Source organism: Carcharhinus amblyrhynchos, chromosome 8 (genome assembly GCF_965287045.1).
Source record: "Carcharhinus amblyrhynchos chromosome 8, sCarAmb.v2.hapA, whole genome shotgun sequence".
NCBI classification, from domain to species: Eukaryota; Metazoa; Chordata; class Chondrichthyes; order Carcharhiniformes; family Carcharhinidae; genus Carcharhinus; species Carcharhinus amblyrhynchos.
Window position 1 is genome coordinate 41,641,932 of NC_137331.1, and position 13,101 is coordinate 41,655,032.

The 13,101-nt window shown below is 45.6% G+C and overlaps 1 protein-coding gene and 1 long non-coding RNA gene across 2 annotated transcripts in view; one reads left to right on the plus strand and one right to left on the minus strand.

Annotated features, from left to right (window-relative positions):
- LOC145346546 (uncharacterized) overlaps positions 1-4,315 on the minus strand; it is a 110,877-nt gene extending 106,562 nt beyond the window's left edge. Inside the window, exon 1 of the long non-coding RNA XR_013887708.1 lies at positions 4,192-4,315. This is a non-coding gene — a long non-coding RNA (uncharacterized LOC145346546). The remainder of the gene's footprint in view (positions 1-4,191) is intronic.
- has2 (hyaluronan synthase 2) overlaps positions 1-13,101 on the plus strand; it is a 33,114-nt gene that overhangs the window by 1,363 nt on the left and 18,650 nt on the right. The gene's annotated exons all lie outside the window — the stretch shown is intronic.

Sequence of the window (13,101 nt, forward strand, 5' to 3'; positions counted from 1 at the left end):
TCCAGGGAAAAATCAGCTCTCCCTCCCACACTGTTGCTCAGACTGGAACCTCGTGGCTGCAGCCCGGGGAAACCCTCCCCCTCCGCACTCCACCCCCTTTATGTCACATACCCTGCCCACGTCACGCCCAGCGATCCGATTGGCTGGAGAGGGGTTTCCCCCTGGGGATTCGGAGCTCCCCGGGAATGACGCGCGTTGATGGAGGGCACTTTGTGGACTGACATCGCCCTGTGAGCGTCTCAACAAAACAACATGGGGGCAAAATATTCTTGTGCGTTGCTGCAAGGCGCCAAATAATGACTCAACACTCTGGCTCTAGATAGAATACTCATCCACCACATCTGTGTAGTTTAAAAGTCACTGCTAACTTGGAAATTATATTATCTAGAATCATGGAAACCCTACAGCCCATCAAGCCTGTACTGACAACAATCGCACCCGTTCCAACAACCCTTGTAAATCTCTGCATTTGCTCCACTAATCCCCCTGACACTAAAGGGCAATTTAGTATGGCCAATCAACCTAACCCGCACATCTTGGGACTGTGGAAGGAGAACCTGGACGAAACCCATGCAGACATGGGGAGAATGTGCAAACTCCACATAAGCAGTGACCCAAGCCAGGGATCGAACCCGGGTCCCTGGTGCTGTGAGGCACTGTTACGGTTAAAGTTTGTTTATTGGTCACAAGTAAGGCTTACATTAACACTGCAATGAAGTTACTATGAAATTCACCTAGTCACCACAGCCTAGCGCCTATTTGGGTCAATGCACCTAACCTTCATGTCTTTGGACTGTGGGAGGAAACCGGAGCACCCGGAGGAAACCCATGCAGATACGGGGATAAAGTGCAGTCTCCACACAGACAGTACCCAAACCAAGAATCGAACCTGGGTCCCTGGTGCTGTGAGGCACTGTTACTGCTAACTTGGAAATTATATTATCTAGACTTTTAAACATTACTGCTAACTTTGAGCTGATATTGTCTGCAGTGATCAAGGCTCACTCACATCCCCCTCACCAGGTGCTGCTGTTAATGCTAAAACTTTCCACTGTTCCCAACTTGTCAGCCCCGCCCCCTCATGCATCCACCAACATCTGGAGCTGGCCAGTGTCAAAATAAAATTTGTTTTTTGTTGGCTTTTTTTCAAAGGAGCCACAAAGAAAGTCCTGTCTCCCGGGGGGTAAGGATTGAGCAGTCCTGCTCACTTAGACTTTGATGCAACTGTGCTGCTTTCTGTCTCTCTCTCTCTCACACACGCGCACACACTCCTGAAGTAAGCATGAAACGTGCTCTGTTCCCTTCCCAGTGGGAGTTTTGTTGGGAATATTCCATGCCTATCTGGAGTCTTGCCTGGAGGTGACTGCTAGCTTGTTAGAGATTTAAATGTGATTCTGGCTGGCAGGAAAAGGCAGAGAGGCCACACTCCAGTATGGCTGTATATGAATAATTTCGGAATCCATTGAGTATAATGTGCAAAAAGCCAATTGTGTCCTGTCAACTGTCAGACAGGAAATGATCTTTCCAATGGGCTGAATATTATGGGTCAATTATATCTATTTAAAATGTCAACATTTTATTGAGATTGCAAGATGAAAGTTGGTCAAGAATTCCCTGGAAAATACAAGAGCATTGGGGGGGAGGGGGGGGGGGGGGGGGTGGGGTGGGGGGGGATGGTGGTGGTGGGTAGTGGCACGGTGGCACAGTGATTAGCACTGTTGCCTCACAGCGCCAGAGACCTGGGTTCAATTCTGGCCTTGGGTCACTGTCTGTATAGAGTCTGCATGTTCTCCCTGTGTCTGCGTGGGTTTCCTTTGGGTGCTCTGGTTTCCTCCCACAGTCCAAAGCTGTGCATATTAAGTGGATTGCCCATGCTAAATTACCCCTTAGTGTCGGGGGGGGGGACTAGCTAGGGTAAATGCAGTGGTTATGCGGATAGGGCCTAGGTGGGATTGTAATTGGTGCAGACTTGATGGGCTGAATGGCCTCCTTCTGCACTGTAGGATTCTATGATTTCTATGAGCAGCCAGTGTCTCTCCCCACATCCCACCCTCTCCCTTTATCCTCCCACATTAGTTATTGTCACTGGAGATCCCTTTGCAATCTGCACAACTGGAGGTATCCTTCAGTCACTTGGATTTCCAGCCGGCTCCTTGCCCGGAAGTGAAATTATGCGGGATCTGTAAATCTGGGGATTGTTTTAGCAAGGAGGGTACAGTGTCCTGATTGTTGGATACGGCTGCTCGGTTAGTTCAGTGAATCCATTCCAGATGTGACCCTGAACTCCCCATCTGCGGGGTGGGACTCTCGCTGAAATCAGGATCATTGCCCAGCAGATGGACGTCATTAGTGTTGAGACTGGGTTTGAATGTTATTAAAAACGAGCTTCCCCTGATTGAGTGGGAGAGAGAGAGAGAGAGGGAAGTGATAACGTACAGTGAGCACATGCAGTGGAACAGCTAGTCCAGGGCTTGTCTCCTTTCATTTCCAGTTGCACAGAGTTCTCCTGTTGCTGAGCCCCCCACACTCATGTCAAGAAAGCAGTAAGACTCCTGGAACCCCACAAGACCATCATTCAACCAGAGAGGCACAAACTTCAGTTAATGCATCCTTAGAGAGATTTCCATAGAATCACTACAGGCTATTCAGTCTATTGAGTCTGCACCAACACTCCCAAAAAGCAGCCCACCCAGGCCCTCCCCTCCATCCTATCCCTGTAACCCATATGCATTTAGCATGGCCAATCCTCCAAACCTGCACATCTTTGGACATTAAGGGGCAATTTAGCATGGCCAATGCCCCTAACCTGCACATCTTTGGATACTAAGGGGCAATTTACCATGTCAAATCCAGCTAGCCTGCACATCTTTGGACATTAAGGGGCAATTTACCATGGCCATGGAGGAAACTGGAGCATCCGGAAGAAACTGATATAGACATGGGGAGAACCATAGAACTTCTACAGTGCAGAGGAGGCCATTCGGACTATCGAATCTGCAACAAAGACAATCCCACCCTATCCTGTAGCCCAGTGTTTTGCCCTGCTAATCCCACTGATATTGAGATGCAATTTAGCATGGCCAATCGACCTAACCTGCACACCTTTGGACTGTGGGAGGAAACCGGAGCACCTGGGGGAAACCCACACAGACACGGGGAGAACCTGCAGACTCTGCACAGACAGCGACCCAGCAGAATTGAACACAGGTCTTTGAGGCAGCAGTGCTAACCACTGTGCCATCGTGCCACCAAATATTATTTCTAGCACTTTATTATATTTGTAGCATCTATGTAGCACTATTCACATCCCAAGTGTTTGTAATGTGGGTAATGCAGCAGGCAATTCACACATAGCAAGCTTCTAAAAATGGCTATGTATGATAACGAGCAGAGAATCAGTTTTTCATGATGTTGGTTGAGGGATAAGTTTCGCCAGGACACCTGGCGAGAACTCCCCTGTCCTTCAAAATAGTGCCATGGAATCTTTGTCCTCCTGAGACGTCACCTCCCACAGTGACTCCCCCATCTGAGAGGGCAACTTCCACAGTGGCCCCCCCCACACCACTCCCTCTACCCCTCTACTGGAACGCCAGCTCCAGTCTCCGCAGTGGGACTTTGTTCTGACCTGGAGATAACAGCGTTAGTCACTGGGTCAAGGCTGATAATTCATCAGTGCCAGTGCCCAGGTCTGCAAGGCTCTCTCAATATCATGTATACGGTATTGTATATTCTGTATACCATGCTGTATATTTTGTATACCATGCTACATATTCTGTATACCGTGCTGTATATTCTGTATACTGTGCTGCATATTCTGTATACAGTGCTGTATATTCTATATGTCATGTTGTATATTCTGTATATGGTACTGTATATTCTGTATATGGTGCTGTATATTCTGTATACCATGCTGCATATTTTGTATACCATGCTATATACTCTGTATACCATGCTGTATTGTCTGTATACTATGCTGTATATTCTGTATACCGTGGGATCAATGTTGGACCAGGTGTTGAAACCAAATAACTATTTGAAACATGCATTGCTAAGCAGACACATCCTCTTAAAACCTGCACTGGTCGGAAATACCACTGCCTATATTCAAAATCGTTCTGAGTTCTGATCATCTGAGCTCTCAACTACACTGGCTCCCAGTTTGGCAACACCTCAAACTTAAAATTTACATACTTGTTTTCAAAGTGCTCGATGATCATATCTCTCTCCATCTCTGGAATCTTTTCCAGCCTCACAATCCTCCAAGATCTCTGCACATGTCCCGTACTGACCTCTTGTCAGTCATTCATTCCACCATTGCCTTCAGCTGCCTGGGCCCTAAGCTCTGCAAATCCCTCCCTGCATTCTCTTTAAGATGCTTCTTAACGAATTACCTCGTTGACCAATCTCCTCTTCTGTGGTTACGTCAAACTCTGTTTGGCAACACTCTAGTTCAGTGCCTTGGGATAAAGAATAAAGTGTAGAAGGAAGCCATTTGGCCCTTTGAGCCTGTACTGACAACAGTCCCACCCAGGCCCTATCCCCATAACCTCACATATTTACCCTGCTACTCCCACTGACAACATGGGGCAATTTAGCATGGCCAATCAACCAAACCTGCACATCTTTTGACTATGGGAGAAAACCAGAGCAACCGGAGGAAACCCATGCAGACACTGGGAGAATGTGCAGACTCCACACAGGAGTGACCTGAGGCCAGAATTGAAACCTGCGTTTCTGGCAGCAGTACTAATCATTATGCCATCTTGCTATGTTTAGAGTGCTGTATTAATTAAATTTGTTACCATAATTTATAAATCTGTGTGTCATTGCTTTGTATTCTGGACACCACTGGGCAAGACCATAAGACATAGGTGCGAGCAGATGTAGGCCATTTGGCCCATCGACACTGCTGTGCCATTCAATGAGATCATGACTGATCTGATGTGATAATCTTCAACTCCACTTTCCCACCTTCTCCCTGCACGTTTCCACATTTAACCTGGCTGACATTTCACAGTGAGTGTCCCTTTAAATGATATTGTTATAGGAACCTTTGTGTTTAACTGTGGCAAATTTTGTTTCATATGTGGTGCCTGTGTACTTTCATCCAAATACTGAGCACGTCACTTCAATAAGATCTTTATTATCCATTTGTTTATTAATAACAAAGAATTTTTGATAGAGTTTTGTGATGTATAAATCTGAATTATCCATCAGATTGGAAATTGAAAATGAACACAATCTGTATTTAGCACATGGAAAATAAAATGAAATGGCACTCACCAACCTTCATACTGTCATTCAGTATCTGTATCTTGCTGACTTACTGGTCATGGGGATGGCATGGTGGCACAGTGTTTGGCACTGCTACCTCACAGCGCCAGGGACACGGGTTCGATTCCCGGCTTGGGTCACTGTCTGAGCGGATTCTGCACTTTCTCCTCGTGTCTGCGTGGATTTCCTCCAGGTGCTCGGGTTTCCTCCCACACTCCAAAGATATGTGGGTTAGTGTGATTGGCCTTGCTAAATTGACCCTAATGTCAGGGGGATTAGCAGGGTAAATGTGGGGGTTACAGAAACAGGGCCAGGGTGGGATTGGGGTCACTACAGACTCAATGGGCTGAATGGCCTCATTCTGTACTGTAGGGATTCTATGATTCTGTGATTCATCTGCGAACAGCTTCATGCAAAACTATACAAGTATGAAGAAAAGTGCAAGGTATACTTACACTTCGACAGTCATTGTATTCTGAAAAATAAATCCCTTGCTTTAAACGTAATTCCAAACCCCCTTTTTCATCTTCCCCAAAGACACTTCCTGGAGCTGTACTGACTCACTTTTTCATCCGTTCAGGCAATGTGAGTGTCACTGGCTGGCCCAGCATTTATTACCCATCCCTGAGGGCATTTTAAGAATCAATCACATTGCTGTGGGTCTGGAGTCACATGTAGACCAGCTAAGCAGGGCAGATTTCCTTCCCCAAAGGACATTAGTGGACCACATAAGTTTTCCTGACAATAGTAGTCAGTAGATTCTTAATTCCAGGTTTTTAAAAAATTCCACCATCTGCCTGGCGGGATTTGAACCCGGGTTCCCGGATCATTAGCCTGGGTCTCTGGATTACCAATCCAGCGACAATACTTCCCCCTCGAGAGGTTTACCAGGGTTGATGCTGCCTGGAGAGTCTAGAATGAAGTGGGCACAGTCTCAGGGTATGAGACAGCAGTGCTAACCATTGTGCCACCATCTTGCTCATGTGGAATAGGTTTGAAGGGCTGAATTGCCTACATCAGCTCCTATTCCATGGCGCAGTGTTTGGCATTGCTGCCTTGCAGCACCAGGGACCTGGGTTCCATCCCAGCCTTGGGTGACCAACTGTTATAGTCTCTCCATGTCGGTGTGGGTTTTGTCTGGCTGCTCTGGTATCGTCTGTCAATCTAAACATGTGCAAGTTAGGTGGATTAGCTGTGCTAAATTGCCCTTTAGTGTCCCAAGTTGTGTAGGTTAGGGGGATTAGCGGGGTAAATATATGGGGTAATAGGAATAGGCCCTGGGGAAGATGTTCTGTCAGAGAATCGGTACAGTTAATGGGCCGAATAGCCTCCCTCAGCACTGTAGAGATTCTATGATCTTAGACCTTGCTCAAGTCAACATATTTGATGTATGAGCTTAGGTAGTAAATATTAGCAGGGTGTTCAACCACAGACTGACCCATCCTGTCCTTGTGTGAACTTCTAATGGCGGGGGGGGTGAGGGATGAAGGGCGCAGTTTTGGTGGCGGGATCATTTCATAATAGTCAAAACTGGGAAAATGATGTGATTTCCCCCAGAATGCTGATCCAGAGTGCTGCTTACTTGTTTCTCTTGGTCAACTGAATCAAATCAGCATTGACAACAAATTGGAGCCTTTCTGACCCACACAGTCCCGGTTCCTGATCGGAATCCTTAAGGAGCTTGGGATGTGGTTTATTCACTGTATCTGTCGGGTGTTTTGTTGAATCCAAAAATAGGGGCCGTGAATAAGATAGTCACTAATAAAGCCAGTCAGGAATTCAGAGTTATTGGCCGGTGTTTTATGTCCCGCCCGCCACGGGAATCGGAGCAGCTAAGGGGCCGACCAAGGAACGGTCCATTAACCTCGGGTGGGATTTTGCAATTTTGGGATGAGAGAAGCTGTAAAATACCTCCCATGGAGTCATAGAGATATACAGACCCTTCGGCCCAACCCGTCTATGCTGACCAGGTGTCCTATGCGTTTGGCCCATATCCCTCCAAACCTTTCCCATCCACATACCGTCCAAATGTCTTTTAAATATTGCGATTGTACCCACCTCTACCACCACCTCTGGCAGCTCATCCACACTCCACTTCTTCTGTGTGAAGAAGAGGGTGGAACTCACTCTCACAGGGAGCAGTGGAGATGAACAGTGCGGATGCAATTCCGGGGAAGCTGGATAAACGTACGCGAGAAAGGAATACAAGGTTATAGAATCATAGAACCCCAACAGTGCAGAAGGAGGCCATTCGGCCCATCAAGTCTGCGCCGACCACAATCCCACCCAGGCCCTGCAACCCAATGCATTTACCCTAGCTAGTCGCCCTAATACTATGGGGCAATTTAGCACAGCCAATATACTGACAGGTTGAGATGAATCCAACTGCGATGAGGCTCATGTCCAACAGAAACAAGAGCGTGAGGCAGCCGGGTTACTGTGAATTGGATATTATTAGTCTGGTCGTTAAGTAATGCAAGAGAGAGGCTCAAAAGGTTTCGAAACGCAATGGAATAATTCATCTTGAGGGCCATAAAACATAATAATGTAGGGCAGAAATAAATGCTCCAATAAATAAGTGAGATTCTGAACTTCACTGGCTCTCGTCCCCACTTAACTTGGCAGTGCTTCAACCTACAGTCTTTCCATTTCGTTTCGGGAATGCTTAGCCTCTCATGTTAACCTTGCAACATCTATTAAGCTTCCGTCACCATCCCTGGAAACTTCCTGAGAAGATATCTCAATAAAATCAAAGCCCTGAACTTGGTAACAACAATGATATGCATTCGTCTGTGTCTTTAATGTATTTCAAGCCATGCTGTTGCACCTCCACTCTGGCTCTGAATCTGAAGGTCGTGGATTCCAGCCCCACTCCTGGACCTAAAGTGCTGCAAACCCATGCTGATACTTCATTGCTGTCTTCCAGATGTGATGTTAAACACCAGCCATCCCAAGTGGATGTAACAATTCCCTGGTGCTATTTCAGAGAAAAGCAGTGTAGGGGCACTCCTCGGTATCACATTTGTGGGAGCTTGCTGGGCACAAAATGGCTGCTGCATTTTATTGAATCATTGCACCCCTACAGTGCAGAAGAAGACCCATCGATCCTGCACCAACAGGCCCAGGCCCTATCCCTGTAACTTCACAGATTTACCACCTCCCCACCCTCCCCGTCTGTGTGGAGTTTGCATGTTCTCCCCGTGTCTGCATGGGTTTCCTCCAGGTGCTCTGGTTTCCACCCACAGTCCAAAAGATGTGCTGGTTAGAGTGCATTGGCCGTGCTAAATTCTCCCTCAGTGTGCCTGAACAAGCGCCAAAGTGTGACAACTAGGGGATTTTCACAGTAACTTCACCGCAGTGTTAATGTAAGCTACTTGCGATACTTAATAAATAAACTTTATTTGGGATTGAATTTCCATAAATAATGATCAATAATTTTTTATTCAGGTGAACTGAGCTTTGATAAAGTTTAAGTGAATCCTTATTCAGAAACATCAAAAGCTGAATAGTTTCATGATTCACTACAGTTTTTTTAAGGAGCTCTGGATTTTAGTTCCCCTAAATATCTTCACCTCTCTGTCACCCTTTAAAGTGCATGTATTAATGTCATGAGTAGGCGCACATTAACACTGCAGTGAAGTTGCTGTTAAAATGCCCCAGTCACCACACCCAGCACCTGTTCAGGTACACTGAGAGAGAATTTAGCATGGCCAATACACCACGTCTTTCAGGCCCAAGCTGCGAATTGAACCCCGGTTCCTAACTCTGTGAGCTAGCAGTGCTAGTCATTGTGCCACTGTGACCTTGCTTCAGGTAATGGAAAAAAGATTGGTCCTGTACAGAATGAATTCGATACTCAGTGTGATTAATATTATCCCAGTAACCGAGAGGTCAGGGGGACGAGAGGCTCACAGTTGGGAGTTAACACACTCCCATCTTCACGACCATGAAGTGATTTTCTTTCTCATCAACAAATGGGAATGAAGGGTGCTGACCTGACCACCAGATGGGTGCCATGAGATTGCAACTGGAGGCATGCCCAAGGCAAGATGAACAAACAATCCAAGGGGGGAGAAGGAAGAGTGAAAGATGAAAAGTTTGCCGAGATGTTGCTTCTGTCAAATAGTTGAGCCCGGAGTCTATTTGATGATGGGGTGGAAACGAGTTTCCATCCATTCTGGTGCTTGCGTTGGTCCAGATATAAACTGCGGAAAATTAATTACCCATTTCATTAAAAAGTATATTAAGCACCTTCATTATAGTTCTATTGTTCTAATTAAGGAGAGGCATTGGCCCAGTGATATGGTCACTAGACTAGTGATCCAGTGACGCAGAGCAAGATCTGGACCCGGGTTCGAATCCTATCACAGCAGTTGGTGACATTTGAACTCAGTAAATATCTGGAATTAAGCATCTACTGCTGACCATGAAACCATTATCGAATGTCACAAAAACCCACCTGGTTCAACAGTGCCCTTTAGGGAAGGAAATCTGCCATCCTTCTGCGTCTGGCCTACATGTGACTCCAGAACCACAGCAATATGGTTGGCAAATAACTGCCCTCCAAGGGCAGTTAGGGATAGGCAATAAATGCTGACCAGCCAGCAATGCCCACATCCCATAAAACAAATTTCAAAAGCCATGTTTAATATTTCAGGATTCTCGTTGTTTCAAAGGAAATTATTAAAAACGCCAAATATCCTGATATTTTAACAATTTCTCATTAACCCTATTATAGAAAGGATATTATTAAACTAGAAAGAGTGCAGAAAAGATTTACTAGGATGCTACCGGGACTTGATGGTTTGAGTTATAAGGAGAGGCTGAATAGACTGGGACTTCTTTCTCTGGAGCGTAGGAGGCCGAGGGGTGATCTTAGCGAGGTCTATAAAATAAAGAGGGATGTTGAGCAGCTAGACAGTCAATATCTTTTTCCCAGATGTAGGGGAGTCTAAAACTAGAGGGCATAGGTGTAAGGTGAGAGGGGAGAGATACAAAAGGGTCCAGAAGGGAAATTTTTTCACACAGAGCGTGGTGAGTGTCTGGAACAAGCTGCCAGAGACAGTAGAAGAGACAGGTACAATTTTGTCTTTTAAAAAACATTTAGACAGTTACAAGGTAAGATAGGTATAGAGAGATATGGAACAAATGCAGACAATTGGGATTAGCTTAGTGGTAAAAGAAAAGGCAGCATGTACAAGTTAGGCTGAAGGGCCTGTTTCCATACTGTAAACTTTTATGACTCTATAACAACAAGAATTGTCTGAAGATGCTTTGGATTACTGTAACAATGTGCCACATTATTCACTGCAACCCCCACAGTGGTGTTTCATTATTTAATGCTCCAATTTCTGTCACATGCAATATAAGAGGTGTGAGAATCAGAGCTTAAACTGTTGAGTATGAGTAGTGCTGTATGGCATCAGCTATGACTCGGCAGGTAACACTCTCACCCAGAAGGTTGGGGGTCTAAGTCCCATTGCAAAGGTGTAAATAAAAATACTAACCTGTTGGAGATGCTGGGTGGAATGTTCCTGTCCCACCCACCACAGGAACAAGTGCAGCTGGAAAATCACTGTCTTTTGGATGAGGAGTGATACAGGGGCCCCACTTGACTTCTTGGGTGAATTCAAAAGATTTAGGGTCAGGGAGTGGTGGTGGGGGGGAGCGGGATGGGGTGGTTTAGCTTCTTAGTGCCCTGGCTCCCGTACTTATCCCTTAACACCCAAAAGCTGATGATGTGGTCGTTATCACATTGTTGTTTATGGAATCTTGCTGTGCACAAATTAGTTGCCACATTTCTTGTCACAACAGTGGACTACACTTCAAAAATATTTCATTGGCTGTAAAGAACTGTGGGACATCCTGAGACCACGGAATCACAGAATCCCTAAAGTGCAGAAGACCCACTGAGCCTGTACCAACAATGATCCCATCCAGGCTATCCCTATGTTTACCCTGCTAACCCCCGTGACACTAATAAATAATTTATCATGGCCAACCCATCTAACTCGCACATCTTTGGACGTATGAAAAGCTCTATAGAAATACATTTCATTCTTTTGCTAATAGTTGGGGTGTACACCTGGAGTGGGACCTGATTTTAGAGTGAACTGGTATGAAGGCGTAATCCTGAGGCTGATAGATGCAGTTCCAAAATCCAGCTGCGTGGCACCATGCCATGTTTAAACTGCTCAGATTCTGCAAAATCCAACCATCCTCCCCCAGAGAGACATCTACACACATATCATTTTAACTTGGAGCCAAGGAGAGTAGAAAGAGTTAGAATACAAATCAGCTATGATTTTACTAAATTGTGGGATAGGCTTGAAATACTGAATGGCCTATTCCTCTGCCTGCTCAGTGTTTCAAGGGAGATGGGAAAGAGAGTCCGATTCTCCAAACAATTAAACTGAAGGTTAGACTAGACCAAGAAAGAATGCAGGAATCACACTACAAAGCAAAATGGAGCATTCTTACTCACATCCACATATTATCCCTCTGTACTTGCTGACCTGCGTTCTCATCCAGCCTGGCAATACCACCCTTTTAAAATCCTCCCCCTCGTTTACAAATCTGTCCATGGCCTTGCTCTTCCTTACATCTGTAAACTCTTGGAGCACCACAACCCTTGCAAGGGTGGCTCAGTGGTTCGCACTACTACCTCACAGCACCAGGGACCCAGGTTCAATTCCTAGCTTGGGTCACTGTCTGTTTGGAGTCTGCACATTCTCCCAGTGTCTGCGTGGGTTTCCTCCCAAAGCTCTGGTTTCCTCCCACAGTCCAAAAGCTGTGCGGGTTAGGTGCATTGGCCATGCTAAATTTTTCTTCTGTGTACCCAAACAGGTGCCGGAATGTGGTGACTAGGGAGTTTTCACAGCAATTTCATTGCAGTGTTAATGTAAACCTACTTGTGACATTAATCAATAAACTTTAAACATTAATTTATTCTTTTGTGGCATGTGGTTATCATTGCCAAGGCCAGCCTTTGTTGTTTGTCCCTAATTTTATTTACTCATGGGTGTCACTGGCCCTTCAGAGTCAACCATGTTGCTGTGGCTCTGGAGTCCCATGCAGGCCAGCCTGGGTAAGGATGGCAGATTAGTGAACCAGATGGGTTTTTTTGGACAATTGATCAATGATTTCATGGTCATCAGTAGATTCTTAATTCCAGACTTTATTTTTTTAAAGTTGAATTCAAAGTCCACCATCTGCCGTGAGCGGGATTTGAAGCCAGGACCCTAGAACATTAGCTGTGTTTTATGGATTAATAGTCTAGTGATAATACCACTAGGCCATCAACACCCCCAATGACTTAATTGAAGTGGTACATGTCTGAACTCCCCAGCAATAACTTAAGTGTAGCAATCTTTACTGCATCACTAGGTAGCAATTCCAAGCAGTTTGATCATATTCTCATTGAGTCTCCTCAATTTCTTTCAGGAAAACAAGGCTGAGCAATTAATTAACCCAGCCAATGGGAGGGATCCCTCCAAAAGACTCCTGGGTTAGTTTGGGAATGTTTGACTTTGTGCATTGGGCAGTAATGTGCAGCCCTGGATTCAGTGGAAGGAACAGAGTTAGGTAAACGCACAGCAGTGGTTCAAGGAAGCAACTCACCACCATCTATTCTAGAGCAATTGGAGAGGCAATGGCCTAATGGTGTTATTGCTAGACTATTGATCCAGAAGCTCAGCTAACGTTCCGAGGACCTAGGTTTGAATCCCACCATGGCAGATGCTGAAATTTGAATTCAGGAACAAAAATCTGGAATTAAGAATCTACTGATAACCATGAAGCCATTGTCAGAAAACCCCATCTGCTTAA